Genomic DNA, 14,175 nt, shown 5'->3' with positions numbered 1-14,175 from the left:
CAGGACCCGACGCCCGACGAGGGGCCGAGCGCGTCGCGTTTATACTTTCTATCTGCCCGGCGTGTGCCCACAGAATGCGGCACTATTCGGGGCCCCGACTTTGCATTGCTCTTCTTTTCCTTAACCTCTTTTCTTCTCTCTGGTTCTTCCCCTTCCTTCCACCGCCACTAACTCCTCTCCTCTTCTTCCCTCCTACTTCTCCCTTCCCCGCATTGCTCCCCGCCCTTTGGGCCTCTCCTCCTCTGTCGAATTTCCCGCTTCTGTTTTCTCTCTTCTGCCCTCCCTTCTCCCCATCGTTCATCCTTGTTTTCTCTCTCTCTTTTTAACTTCCCTTCTCCTCCTCTCCTTCTTCCCTCTTTCCAAACCCGGGTCTGGACTCGCGTTCGCGTGTTCCTGGTCGCGGTGCTGCCCCTCGGAAGGCTGCAGGCGGCTCACGCGCAGGGACAGAGCCCAAGCCCAGGAGGGACCGGCCTCGCCTTGGCTGGCCGCGTCGCCCAGCGCTCTCACTCCTCTCCGCTTCCACTCGGCCACAGGCACAAAACTCACAAAATCCAGACAATCCCGCAGACGAGTTCTTTGATTTGAAATCTGCAGTGTTTTAATAGGTGAAGAAGTAAAAATTCCAATTCACCTCCTTGGATTTTCCATCTTTTCTATTTCGCGCTACAGGAGGCAAGAAATCTCAGAAGGGGTCTGCGGGCACAAGTCCCCTGTGCAGTGGAGAGGGAGAGATGCCCGATCTTGGAGTCTAGAGCCTTGCGCTCTCTTTTACTCCCTAAGCTGAGCCTCAGTTTTTTCATTTGTAAATGGTGACCACAAAACCTACTACACAAGGATGGGCTTTCATAATCCATGCCTTTATACAAGTTTGTTCCCTTTCACTGGAATGCCCTTTACATCCTATCCCCTCCTTCTCTGCCCCAAAACCTAGAGACTTCTCTCAAATGTCACCTCCTTTGTGAAGTGTCTCCCCACTCCCCAAGGCTGCCGATTCCTACTTCTGTGGTGGCATATCCTATACTGTATTGTCTTTTGCATGTTTATTTCACTCACTGGACAATGACCAGGTGGGCCTACGCCCTATGTTATATTATTCATTTGTATCACCAATACCCATAAAGCACACAGTGGGTTCTCAGTAAATGAGTCATGAATAAATGAATGAATGGGAAAATAATATGTTAGATGGGACATCAAATCTTAACTAGTTGTACTCAGTTTGTCTTTCTCTTTAAATGAGCCTCTCTCATTTCGGGTTTTTAGCAATGGCATCTAGCCCAATTCCCTTTTTGCCCCCATCTCCCTTTTCTTTTTCCCACTCACTCTTTCCTGCTTTCAGACTGTAAAGGGCTTCTGTGGGAGGAAGCACACCCCAGCTGTCAATCATGAAGTGGGGCTTTGGTCAGAATAGTGAGGGGTTTTGTTTCCAACATTAATGAAGTGGCTGGAACAGCAAACATCTGCCAACGGGACTCAAACCTTTTCCAGCTGCTGGAGACCCACAGACACTTCCCAGCCTCCTGTGACTGTACCCAGGCAGTGTCTGCTCCTGCACCCTGGGGTGGAGGAGTGGGGACACACCACACACGGAGGAACAGGCGGGTATGCCCTGAGCCACACATAGGCAGACATGGAAAGGATAAAAATTCACACCCTCCATGGAGCTTCAGGGGAAGCTCCAAACCCCCAGCCCCTCACACTCACACCCCCATTCTAGCACCTGATTCCTAGGGACACAGCCCAACCAGAGAGAAGGGGACAAGGACATCTTTGCCAAGTTAGGACTGGAAACTCTAGATTTGGTTGCTTTGCTTTCTGTCAACTGGAAACCAAAGAATTTCCTCTTTAACATTTCAACTCACACAAGGCATCTCCACTCGGTTAGAACTCACGAAGTTTAATAAAACAAAATGGTTTTTAAAAATCCTAGGGTGACACTTAAGTTGCTTCTAGGATCTAACTGTAGATGATCTTGGCTTGACTTTTAATTTAACTCTCCTTTTGTAATTTTGGGCTATGTGTCGATAGATATAGATATTCAGAAGCAGCCAGGACATGTCTTATAAGTACACTAATTCACTCCCCAACCATCCTTTCTCCAAAGAGTAGAGAGAAGGTAAAATACTTCTTAAAGTCTAGTAAAGTGTACTTAACAACTTGTATTTCAGTCGCTACGTTTTGAAATAGTTTCAGACAAGTAAAAGCAAAATAGGGAAAGCCTTGTAAGTTAATATTCCCCTGGGCCCCAGGGCCATGCCAAAACTGCTGTCTGTGGAGCTCAGCACGGCAGCCTCAAATAACAACTTAAAGGAGGTGTACATGGAGGCCAGCTTGTTTTTAATGATGATATTAATTTACAAAAACTGCTCTCATACACTATAAACCATCTTTTTGAGAGAAAGCACAAATGCGATTCACTTGACAAATGGGCTTGGAAAGGACTGAATAGATCTTTCTTTCTTTTTTTTTTTTTTTTGGACCCAGTCTCACTCTGTTGCCCAGCTGGAGTGCAGTGGCACAATCTCGGCTCACTGCAACCTCCGTCTCCCGGGTTCAAGCGATTCTCCTCCCTCAGCCTCCTGAGTAGCTGGGATTACAGGTGTGCACCACCGTGCCTGGCTAATTTTTGTATTTTTAGTAGAGATGGGGTTTCACCATGTTGGACAGGCTGGTCTCGAACTCCTGACCTAGTGATTGGCCCACCTCGGCCTCCCAAAGTGCTGGGATTACAGGCGTGAGCCACTGCGCCCGGCGAAGAAAGGAATGAATAGATATTTCTATCCTTTCTCAAAACATCTTTCTGGAGAAAAAGTCTAAATTGAGAGAAAAAAAAGGCAATGGCTGTTTCTACAGAGCACCAAACATCTGCACAAAGAACAAAAATGCAATAAATCATTCAGATGTTTCCAAATTATTAGAAGCTTGGTATACAGATTAAAATTTGCTGAGTGTCTCCCTTTTAAATTTGTGCTATCCTGACATCAAACAGCCATATTTCTGCTAATACTCTATGCCTTTATACTACTCCAACAGTTATGGCCAGGAAAATAAAAGTTAATCTCTCCTAAGTTTCTCATGATATTGTGAAAATAAATATGAATGTTTGGGGCATCATTGGTTTTGACTTTTTTTTTCCACCTGATATCCTTTCACTAATGAGAAAGCTGCCACAAGAGAGAAACAGCACTTTTATAAAAACACAACGGAACAGCGTCCTGGCTGCCTGGGGTAACAGGAAAGAACTTTTGAGTCAGGCAAACCTGGGTTCTATTCCTAGCACATTCCCTTGGTAACTTCCCTGACCTCTAGTCCTCAACCATGTCACGTGGATAATGACAGGCAACTCAGGGTTTGCTGGAGGATTTCACGGGAGATTGTGTACAGGACACTAACTTATGAAATGCCAGTCTCCTCACCACCTTTACTTTTTCAATAAAATAAGCAATTTGCTATCAGAAACCATGACAAAATAAAACTGCATTTTAAAAAGTACCAAAACCAGCTTCTGCTGATACATAAGTGTGTGAGGTTGGGTTTTGTTCCATGTTCAAAACGCAGGATCAACCAAGAAATAGTGAGAGGGGCAGGAGTAGGAGGGTAGGACTGTGGTTAACTGAAGGAAATGGCCCTGGCCATGAGAGTCCCTAAGTGCTATTTAACATCTGGCCCCACAGCCACAGACTCAGCACATTTGCAGGTGTCAATTAGTCTAACCAGCACTTCACAGGGGACTGGGTCATTTGTCGTTCTGATGTTTTCAGTCTGCCAAAAAATGCCATGATCCTGCACCCACTGGGTGACAGCACATTAAATCATCTCATAAAGCATTTTCATTCTGTCCTTGGCCTCAAGCAGTCCTTGGTTAGGTTTTGTTTCTCTGTAGCCTTCCCTCACCTGGCAAGACAGGATTTCAAAGTGAACAAGCGGTCAGTCAGTCATTAGCACTGACTGTTATCAAGGACAAGAAGGCTCCCATGTCAGGCAGCACAGGGAAAGACTTGCAGAGCCAGTCTGCCTTCTGAACACATGAAGGAAAAACAACACTCCAAGAGAGCTTTGGATGATTAATGCAATCTGCTGGCATAATTGTTACTATGCTGATACAAAACAATATTTACAAAGAACACTGGGTGCAATATGCCAATCAGAGAATGTAATGGTCTCTGCACTCCAAGTCCTTAAGAAGGAGGAAGTTTGTACAAACTCCTGGACACAGGTGCTAATCATCTACTTAGGTCGAAGTGTAGACACATGTGTGTATATGAGTGTGTGTGTCTCTCTCCGTATGCCTGCACATATACGCCCTGTGCATGCTTCATAACTTTTCTTTCTTCTTCTTTTTTTTTTTTTTAAAAAAAAAGAATGAAGAGAGGGCAAACGGAAGTGATAAAAAGGGAAAAGAAAGACACTTGAAAATCGTGTTTATTAAACAAATTCAAGAGGAATCCTCAGTCTCATAGGGGGGAAAAAAAGAAAAGAGAGCTGAGGGAGCCGTCAGCCTGAGGTTTCACATTTGTAGTATCTTTCTGTCTTGTGCTCAGCCATGGTTAGCAGGCTTTCATGTGTGCAAAGAAAAGTCGACTGTTTCCCTTTCTAAGAAATATTCCACAACTTGAAATATTTCTTACAATCGTAGGCTTTTAAGAGAAAATTGATCTCTGTGAGCTATTTATAAAGAATGTTTTTATATCAGCAGAAATTATAATAACACAGCAAATATGCTAGAAGCAAAATAGAGAAACAAAAAATGATATGGAAAATTCTGGTATTGAATATTCTTGGGTAAAACACTCAAAAACTTAAGAAAATGCAAAATGTCATCAAGAAAATGATAATCTGAGTCAAGTGAATATTTGCTTAAGTTTTTCCATTTGGGGATTTTTACATAGAGAAATATTTTACCTCACTTTGAGCAGACAGCCACGAGGACAGTTTTTATAGATCTCTAATGCTATGGCATTTCCTTCATTACTTTCCGAAGTTGCTAGGATGCTTGGATCTAAAGGGGCTATAAATTACTAAAGTAAATGAATGATATGGTGCCAATTTCTCTGCGTTTCAATTATGCAAGCAGCCTGCCTTTTAAAATTGAATTTGAAGTCATCACAGAAGAGAATCCCCAATTCTATTGCCAGTCCACATCCTGATACGTTTACTTAAGTCAATTATCGAGTTGCTTAGATTATGTCTACAGAAGCTGCTAAAACATCTGGTCATTTCAATCAGTTCAATAAAAGATTCTGCCAAGTCAGGGGGGAAAATTAGTCAAATTACTCATTTGTATAGGCAGAACAATGGGTTGTTTTCTCCGGATAGACTGTACATGGATATAGCTCAAAAGGTTTTGGTTTTCTCTTCTGAAACCAGAATACAGTTTATAGTTCCTGAAGGAGGTTGTGATATTTATCAGTGGTTGGGAGGTGCTCTGACAGATCTATAGTCCAAAATGTAATGGATATGAAAAGGACTTAATCACGCCTCTGAGACAATTCTGTACTCATTTGAATCCTATGTTCTCAAGGTTGGGACCAAGTCAGAATTAAGCCAATGGGTTTTTGCTAAATTTTGAAAAATAAAAGTGCTAGTACTAGAAATCACAGAATAGTGCCTTTTCCCCTAAAACCCACCGGCATTCCTGTGGATGTATGTCCTCACTTTAACAAAATCTGACACATGATTTGAATTACCAAATACATATAAATATACGGTGTTTCATGGGAACTTCCGTTGCATAAAATGGTGCTCTATAAAATCAAATTAATGCGGTCCTATTATTTCTTCAGTCTCTTCTATGGTGTCTTCGATGGATATTTGAAATTTCAAATGATTATCTTTACTGACCACATAGTGACAGCCCCAAAGAGAAATAAATGCTCAGAGACGGGGAGGAAGAGATTTAGGAGCCCGGCCCAGGCTCCTGTTCCTATTACCCTGTTTTTCCTTTCGCATTTACATACGCACTCAATGTTTCAGATCAGAGGATTTTTAACGAAACATTCTAAATAATGATTTAGTTCAGAAATCTGTATTAGAATACAAGCTCTCACTTGACTAAACATATTGGAAGAAGAAAACAGTTTCATTATTCATTTGGAGCAACATTAAGTACAAATAACCTACCCATGTCTAATTTTATACGACTTTGTTCTCTGTACATAGATTTGAAGTGTTTTTGAAACCTGAGATAATTAGGAACAATTATTGTCATAACTGAATAATATAAACTTTGTATTCTGTCTGAGGTGACTCACCCTCCTACTAAATATTCCAGAGTACATGATCTGTTAGGCTGAGGTCTGTGTGTAACTTGTTAAATGTCTATAGCTTAATTGTTAAGAGTTGCTTGTTAATGAATTAGCAACAAAGTCTTTCTGTTTCCTTTAAGAGAGAAAATAGCTCTTTGTTTCAAGAACAAAGAAATTTTAAAAACTCAGTTTTCTAGGTAGGAGGAAGGTAATTTTTCTAAAAGAGAAAAAGGTTTATTTGGAATCTCAGTAGGAGTAGACTCTTGCTTTATGAAAAAAAAAAGCCAGAAATTTTACTATAGCTCAACTGAACTGAAGAGTAAGATCTAGGGTCCAGTAAAGAATAATATTCAAGTAGCCAAAAGAGGATTTTAGTTTTGACACAGACAGATTAGAAGTCGGTAGGATCAAGACTTTTTGGAGAATGAGCAGAAGGACCCTGCACTAAGAATGGGATAAAACCAAGGTGGTCAAATGGGGGTTCGCAGGGGTAGATCTTCGTTAACTTCTTGTGGACAGAAATAGAATTTGTTTTCCCTCTGTAAGAACTAATGATGCAGAGTTTATGCCTTTATTTATCCAGTATAATTTCGGAAAAGTAAGTTTGACTTCCATGAAAATGATGGCTTGGAGAACAGAAATGGAGCAGGGCATGAAGAGAAGAGAGGGTATGACATTGCACAAAATATGCAGATTCTGGGGTTCCAAAGAACCTCAGAATTATTAACACAAATGAAAAAAAGTGCCCAGTCTTGAATTCAGCTTTGGAATATACACACCCCACATACTTGTAGGTTAACAAGTAGTTTACTGTCCTGATGACAAACTAAGAAGTCATTTACAAGGTAATATTTTGGAGTGCAAAGACCCACATAAAAGAGACTGAATTAGTCACAAGCTGTTTGTGGGAATGTAAATTGGTATGATATTTCTGGAGGGCAGTTTGGCATTATATCTCAAACACAAAATCGATCCAGCAGTCCCAACCTAGGAATTGAAACCAAAGCTGTGGTTCTCAAATATGATTGTACACATAATTTCCTAGGAGTGCTTGTTTAAAAACTGCCCATTCCTAGATTTCCTCCCTCCAGAAATGTGTAGGTGTGAGAGTTGACATTTTAAAACCAGCAGTCCTATTGATTTAGCTGCTGTTTAACAAACAGATTGCCAAAGAGATAAAAATGATAAAAGTGGGACAGGCTGTAAGAAGAAAAAAATGTTAGTTGTAAGAATTCTTACAATTTAAGGAAATTAGGAAATCTGTCATTTTACCTCTCTGAGCCTCAGTTTCCTTGTCTTTGAGATAAAAGTACATACCCAATAGTGTTATTGTAACACTAAAGATATATATAAATGGTTTAGACTATGACTGACACGTAAAGATCAATATATGTTAACTATTATTACTGCAATGCTGAGTGAAAAAGTCATTGAAATAATAGAATGTGCAATACAATTCAAGTTTCAAAACATTGTTTATATACACATGTATATAGGTGCATATAGAGATGTCTAAAAGCATGTTCAAATACTAACAGTGATAATTTATTTTAAAAATGTATTATCATTATTATTAGAGATAGGTGTCTTGCTATGTTGACCAGGCTGGTCTTGAACTCCTGGCCTCAAGCAATTCTCCTGGTTGGCCTCTCAAAATGCTGGGATTACAGGTGTGAGCCGCTGCACTCAGCCCAGTGTTAATTTATTCTATGTAGTTTTGAATGTTGTTTACATAGTTTTACAATTGACATTTATCTTTTTTCCTACAAATTATATTTAAGTTCAAAAATATTATAATATTTTACATTCAAAAATAAAAAGTGAACTTCAATATCTTATATTTGCATAACATTTCCCATTTACAGAAAATTTTCAAATGCAGTACTTCATGTGAACTTCATACAGCCCTATATATGAAAAAAGACAAGTCTTACTATTCCTATTTTACGAAAGAGGAAACTGAGGAAAAGTGGTTTACTTGAGGTTACCCCACACAGCCACATCTACACTTGCAGAGCCAAGTCTCAAACCCGAGTTTTTTGAGTCCAAGTTTCCCATACCCTCTATGGGACAATGTTTTTTCACTGATCTCAGTTATATTTTTCAAGAGAAATGAAATTCCAGTTTCATGAGTTTCTATTTTTCGCTTATCCACCCCCTCATAAAAAATGCTAAGCATTTGATAAAACTGAGGCAAACTGAATATTAAGAGGGCTGACATAAAAACATATTAAAGTCAGGAAATATCACAGTTAGGTCTGGTAGGAAAACTTCACCATCTCATGTGTCATGAGCTTTGGTTACTAGGTAATCCTCTAAATATAGACAGTCCCAATCACTTGTTAAAAATTAACAGCAATTTCATGAGCAGGGAAAGTGAGTTGATAATTATGTGGAACGTGGACTGTCCATTGGATTGCTCTGAGTTCTCGAAAGTTTTTCACCTCCTAGCAATCAAGCCCCGGCGTCTCACGGAGCCTTCCCAGCCAAGCAGCTTTGGCTCTTGGCTGCAATCAGAAAGGATCCTAAGGTACCCGCCACTTCTCAGGATTGCAGCGTGGCCGCTACTGCCCTCTACCGGACAGCAGGGACGCATGGCGTGTGTGCTGTGGAATCCGGTCTCCCTCTATCGGCACGAAGCAGGTACATTATCAAAGACAGGCTCTCCAGAGGTGCTGCGTCGGCGCTAGTGACTGTCCCAGAACATTGTCTTGGGAAGGCCACTTGGGGGGCTCCTTGACCTCAGCACTGTCAGAAGTGTCACCTGTTGCTATTCTTCCCTAAAACAGATCAAGGGACTCTCTAGACTGGACAGGGAAGCCTCTTTGCCCGTCCTAAACTCTAGGGTTAGTTCTGATCATTCTCACCATCAAGGACTTGAATTCTCCACCGAAAATCATTGTACATGACTTAGCTCTACTTCTGATTAATAAGGGTATTGAACAAGGAGGATTTGAAAGCAGCACATAATACCAGTAGAAACTCAGTAGCATACAACTCTAAGATCTAGGACTGTGCCCTGATATCACCATTTAAAAGCAAAGGCAGCTCCAGTATAAACAAGCTTTGTGGACCTCAACCGTGAGTAAAAGCTCCGCTTCTCTAAGTTGGTCTCAGGGATCTAATTAGTTTATGGCGGTAGATCTTGAATATGATCAACAATATGTTCATATATTACATTTACATTAACTCCAGTGTACATTTGCCTGCTCTAGATCATGCTTAAATATTTCTGGCTTTTATAGATTAGGTACACTTACAGTTCCCTGAATTTATAGATGACACCTGGTCTCTTTTAACTTAGGATGTAAACCTTCTTGAGTAAAGGGAGTGGAGGGTCTGGCTGAAAAAGGAAAACGTAGAAGGTAAAATCTTAATAAGAGGATGAATATAAAAGAAGAGAAATAGAAATAATTCAATTTTTCCTGCCATTGATTTTTCTGTCCTGACTCTATGAATTACAAATACAAAGTCATTTGTAGTGACTTTGCTATTTTCCTATAAAAATATATTTCTTTATTTCCCCCCTGCCTGCAATAGAACACACAGAGCCAGTCAGTCTTGCCAGGTATGGAAAACAAGTTTATACATAACTAGAAACCTTTCTTCCCCCTAAAAAATCAAAACAAAACTCCACTTCATGGGACAGGCTGAAACTACCACAAAACTATGGGGAATGATTAAGAAGTTGGCTGAGGTGCTTTCTAATGACTGTTTAGTCAATCAGATAGCTGAGTTTGCGAACAGGATGTTGTTATATTTCTGGATATTTAAATACCACCTTCTTGAATGGCAACATTTTGTTCTTTGTATTACATTGCATTGTTTTCCTTGTAGCAACGTGTTGTAAATCTGTAGTGGAGATAAGTGTATACAAATTGAATATAGAGATAATTCATCTAGCATATATTTATTGAGCGTCTACTTTGTCCCAGGAACTGTGTTGGTCCAAGAAATGTGGTGGTGAACAGCACACACTCCCTTTCCTCGCAGTAACAGACCTGTAGTGGAGATAGATGAGTCAACAGGTGCCTACACCCATAGTTAGGAACTGGGAGATTTAAGAGCACGAAGGAGGGGCACTTAGCCCAGTCCGAAAAGAAATAAGGGAAGGATTTCAGAAAGAAGTGTTATATAAGGTAAGATCTGAAGGAAGAATATGAGTTAGGAAGGGGTAAAGAAATTCGAGGCAGACAAGAAAAACATCCAAAGCATAGAGGCAAGTGAAAGTGTCTCATGAAGTACCTGCAGTACTTGAGTGTGGCTGAAGTGCAGGTTTGAAGAGGAAAGTGTCCTGAGAAAATGAGAAAGAAGGGCCAGATCATAAAGCATCTTTTATGCTATGTTACTGATTTATATTTTATTCTGAAAACAATAAGAGGCGCTAAATGATTTATGGTAGGAAGGTGACATAATCAGATGTGCTTCTGAAAGTCCTGGCCACAATGTTATAGAGTGTGGATTCAAGGAGAGCAAAATAGAGAGGAGGGAAACCGGTTAAGAAGTTACTGTAGGCCAGGCATGATGGCTCACACCTGTAATCCCAGCACTTTGGGAGGCCAAGGTGGGTGGATCACCTGAGGTCAGGAGTTCGCGACCAGACTGGCCAACATGGTGAAACCCTGTCTTTACTAAAAATACAAAAATTAGCTGTGAGTGGTGGCAGGTGCCTGTAATCCCAGCTATTTGGGAGTCTGAGGCAGGAGAATCGCTTGAACCCGGGAGGCAGAGGTTGCAGTGAGCTGAGAGCATGCCGTTGCACTCCAGCCTGGGCAACAAGAGCGAAACTCCATCTCAAAAAAAAAAAAAAAAGTTACTGTATTTTTATGTTAATCCAAGGGAGAGGTAATTGACTTCTGAAGCCATAGGATGAAGAAAAAGGAGAGACCGAAATGATTTCAAGGAAATAGAATCCATGAAACCCAATAATTATTTTGAGGTAAGAAAATAAAGAAGTCTAAGTCAAGATTGACCCTATTTAATATCCAGAACATAAAAGCTCCTACAACTTAATAAAAAAATGACTCACTTAAAAAACTGGGCAAATGACTTGAATAGAAATTTCTCCAAAGAATATGTATATAAATGGCCATAAGCACATGAAGAGATGCTTAACATTATTGGTCATTAGGGGAATGCAAATCAAAGCCACGATGAGACGTCACTTCACCCCTACTAGGATAGCTATAATTAAAGGAGGCAGAAAATAGCAAGTGTTGGCATGGATGTGGAGAAATTGGAACCCTTGTACATTGCTAGCAGAAAAGTAAAATGGTACAGATGCTGTGGGAAACAGCTTGGCACCTCCTTAATAAGCATAGACTTAGCATATTACCCAGCAATTCAACTCCTAGGTATATGCCCCAAATAATTCAAAAACAGAAACAAACATATTTTCAGGCAAATGCTTATTGCAGCATTACTTACAATAGCTAAAAGTAGAAACAATCCAAGTGTTTACCAACAGAAAATCAGATAAATAAGAGGTAGTATATACATACAATGGAATAATATTTAGCCATAAAAGCAAGAAAGTTCTGATACATGCTACAACATTAATGAATCTGGTAGACACTATGCTAAGTGAAATAAGACAGACACAGAAGGACAAGTGTTATATGATTAAACTTATACATAATGCCTGGAATAGGTAAATTCATAGACACAGAAAATAGAATTGTGCTTACCAGGAGCCAGAGAGAGGGAAAAGTGGCAAGTTATTGTTTAATGGTTACAGAATTTTTGTTTAAGGTGATCAAAAGTTTTGGAAGTAGATAGTAGTGATGGTTGTACAACATTGTGAATGTAGTTAATAGCATTAAATTATACCCTTTTAAAATTGCATAAATGGCACATTTTATACTGCATATATTTTACCACAATTTTAAGAATCAGTAACATAATAGACCAGAAAAATCTCACATTGAATTGTACACCTTCAATGGGTGAATAATGGTATTGTATGTAAATTATCAATGAAGTCATTAAATTATCAATGATTAACAAAGTCATTAGAAAACAAACAAATAGCAACAACAAAAAGGAATAGAGCTCACATTTCTGACTTGGCAAATAAGTCAATGGGGCTACTATTCACTAATATAAGGTGAGAAAATAAGCAGTTTGAGGAGGAAGTAGTAAGGTCATTTTGGGTGTGTTAAATTTGAGATGTCCATCAGACATACAAATGGAGATGCACAGTGTACAGCTGAGTATGTGTGTCTGAAATTTGGAAGAGAAATCTAAATTAGAGGTACAATTCAGAGGCCATCAGTATGTATATAGTAATCAAAGCCCTGAGAGTAAATGGAATTATTTGGGGAGTATGAAAATCAGAAGATACAAGAACCAAGGAGAGAATCTCAAGCTTTATTAATATTTAAGGGGTGGGCAAGCAGAGACATCCACAAAGAAGTCTGAGGGGTAATATAGGAAGCAAAGCAATTTAAAGAAAAAAACACGTTGTGGGGAAAAGGGGCATTTTTTCCATATCTTTTACCACTGTAAATAATAATTTCCTTTATATTTAATGAAAGAAAACTAACTGCAGAAAAGGCTTAAATAAGAAGAAAAATCTTTCTTACCTCTTTTTGCCCTCATACCTAAAGTCCAGGTTGTTTCAAATTAGAAAGCTTGGATTATAAACCTTCAGAAAAACTTTGCAATGTGTACCAAACAAACCTAATCAGTTTGCTTATTCAGAGAGAGACAGACAGAGAATCAGTGGGAGAAAAAAGCAGGCATGTCACTACTGGTTGCAACATAAAGAAAAAGAAGAAAAAAAGTCCTTTAATCTAAAAATCTTTTCCTTTTCTGCTCCTTGATGCTTGAAACTCCTAGAACAGAGAGTAAAGTATTTTAAAGTTAGAAATAAGGTCTTACAACCAAATACTCAAATCAGGAGACATATGACATGAAGAAATGCTGACCAAGAATGGATGAAAGACATGACACCACAGATTCGAGAAGTTCAGTGAACTCAAAGGAAGATAAATACAAAGAACCACAACTAAGCATGTCGTTGTAACATCCTAAATACTAAAGATAAAGAGAAATGTTTAAAAACAGTCAAATAAAAAAAGACACATTACTTTCAAAGGAACCATTATAAAAGAGAAGGCTAAAACTTGCAAATAATAAGAGACAAGCCTAACTTTTCAATAGAAACCATGAAAGGCAAAAGACAATGGAATGACAACTTTAAAATGCTGGGAGAAGATAAATATCAACCTAAGATCTATCCTACAAAAATATTCTTGAGACTTTTCAGTATCTGCTTTGGGCCATTTCCAGCAATATGGATGACCCTGGAGGACATTATGCTAAGGGAAATAAGCCAGGCACAGAAAGACAAATCATCTCACTTACATGTGGAATTGACAAAAAGTTGAACTCGTAAAAGTAGAAAGTAGAATGATGGTTACCTGGAGTTGGGGGGGTGGTGGGGAGTGGGTGGTAGAGATGTTGGTTAAAGGGTAAAAATTTTCATTAGACAGGAGGAATAAATTTTTTAGACCTATTGCACACCATGGTGACTATAATAATGTAACGTATACTTCTAAATTGCTAAGAGAGTAGATCTTGAAAGTTTGTGCCACACACAAAAAATATGTGAGGTGGATATGTGAATTAGTTGGTTTAGTCATTCCATAATGTACACATACATCAAAATGTCACATTGTACCCCCCATAAATACACACAATTATTATTGTCAATTAAAAATAAAATAAAAACTTAAAAATTAATTTTGGGCCAGGCACAGTGGCTCATGCCTGTAATCTCAGCACTTTGGGAGGCTGAGGCAGGTAGATCACGAGGTCAGGAGATCAAGACCATCCTGGCCAACATGGTGAAACCCTGTCTCTACTAAAAAATACAAAAAATTAGCCGTGAGTGGTGATGCGCACCTGTAGTCCCAGCTACTCTGGA

Source organism: Gorilla gorilla, chromosome 9, assembly GCF_029281585.2.
Source record: "Gorilla gorilla gorilla isolate KB3781 chromosome 9, NHGRI_mGorGor1-v2.1_pri, whole genome shotgun sequence".
In the NCBI taxonomy this organism is placed as follows: domain Eukaryota; kingdom Metazoa; phylum Chordata; class Mammalia; order Primates; family Hominidae; genus Gorilla; species Gorilla gorilla.
The sequence above is the reverse complement of the archived record's forward strand: the minus strand, read 5'-3'. Positions refer to the sequence as shown.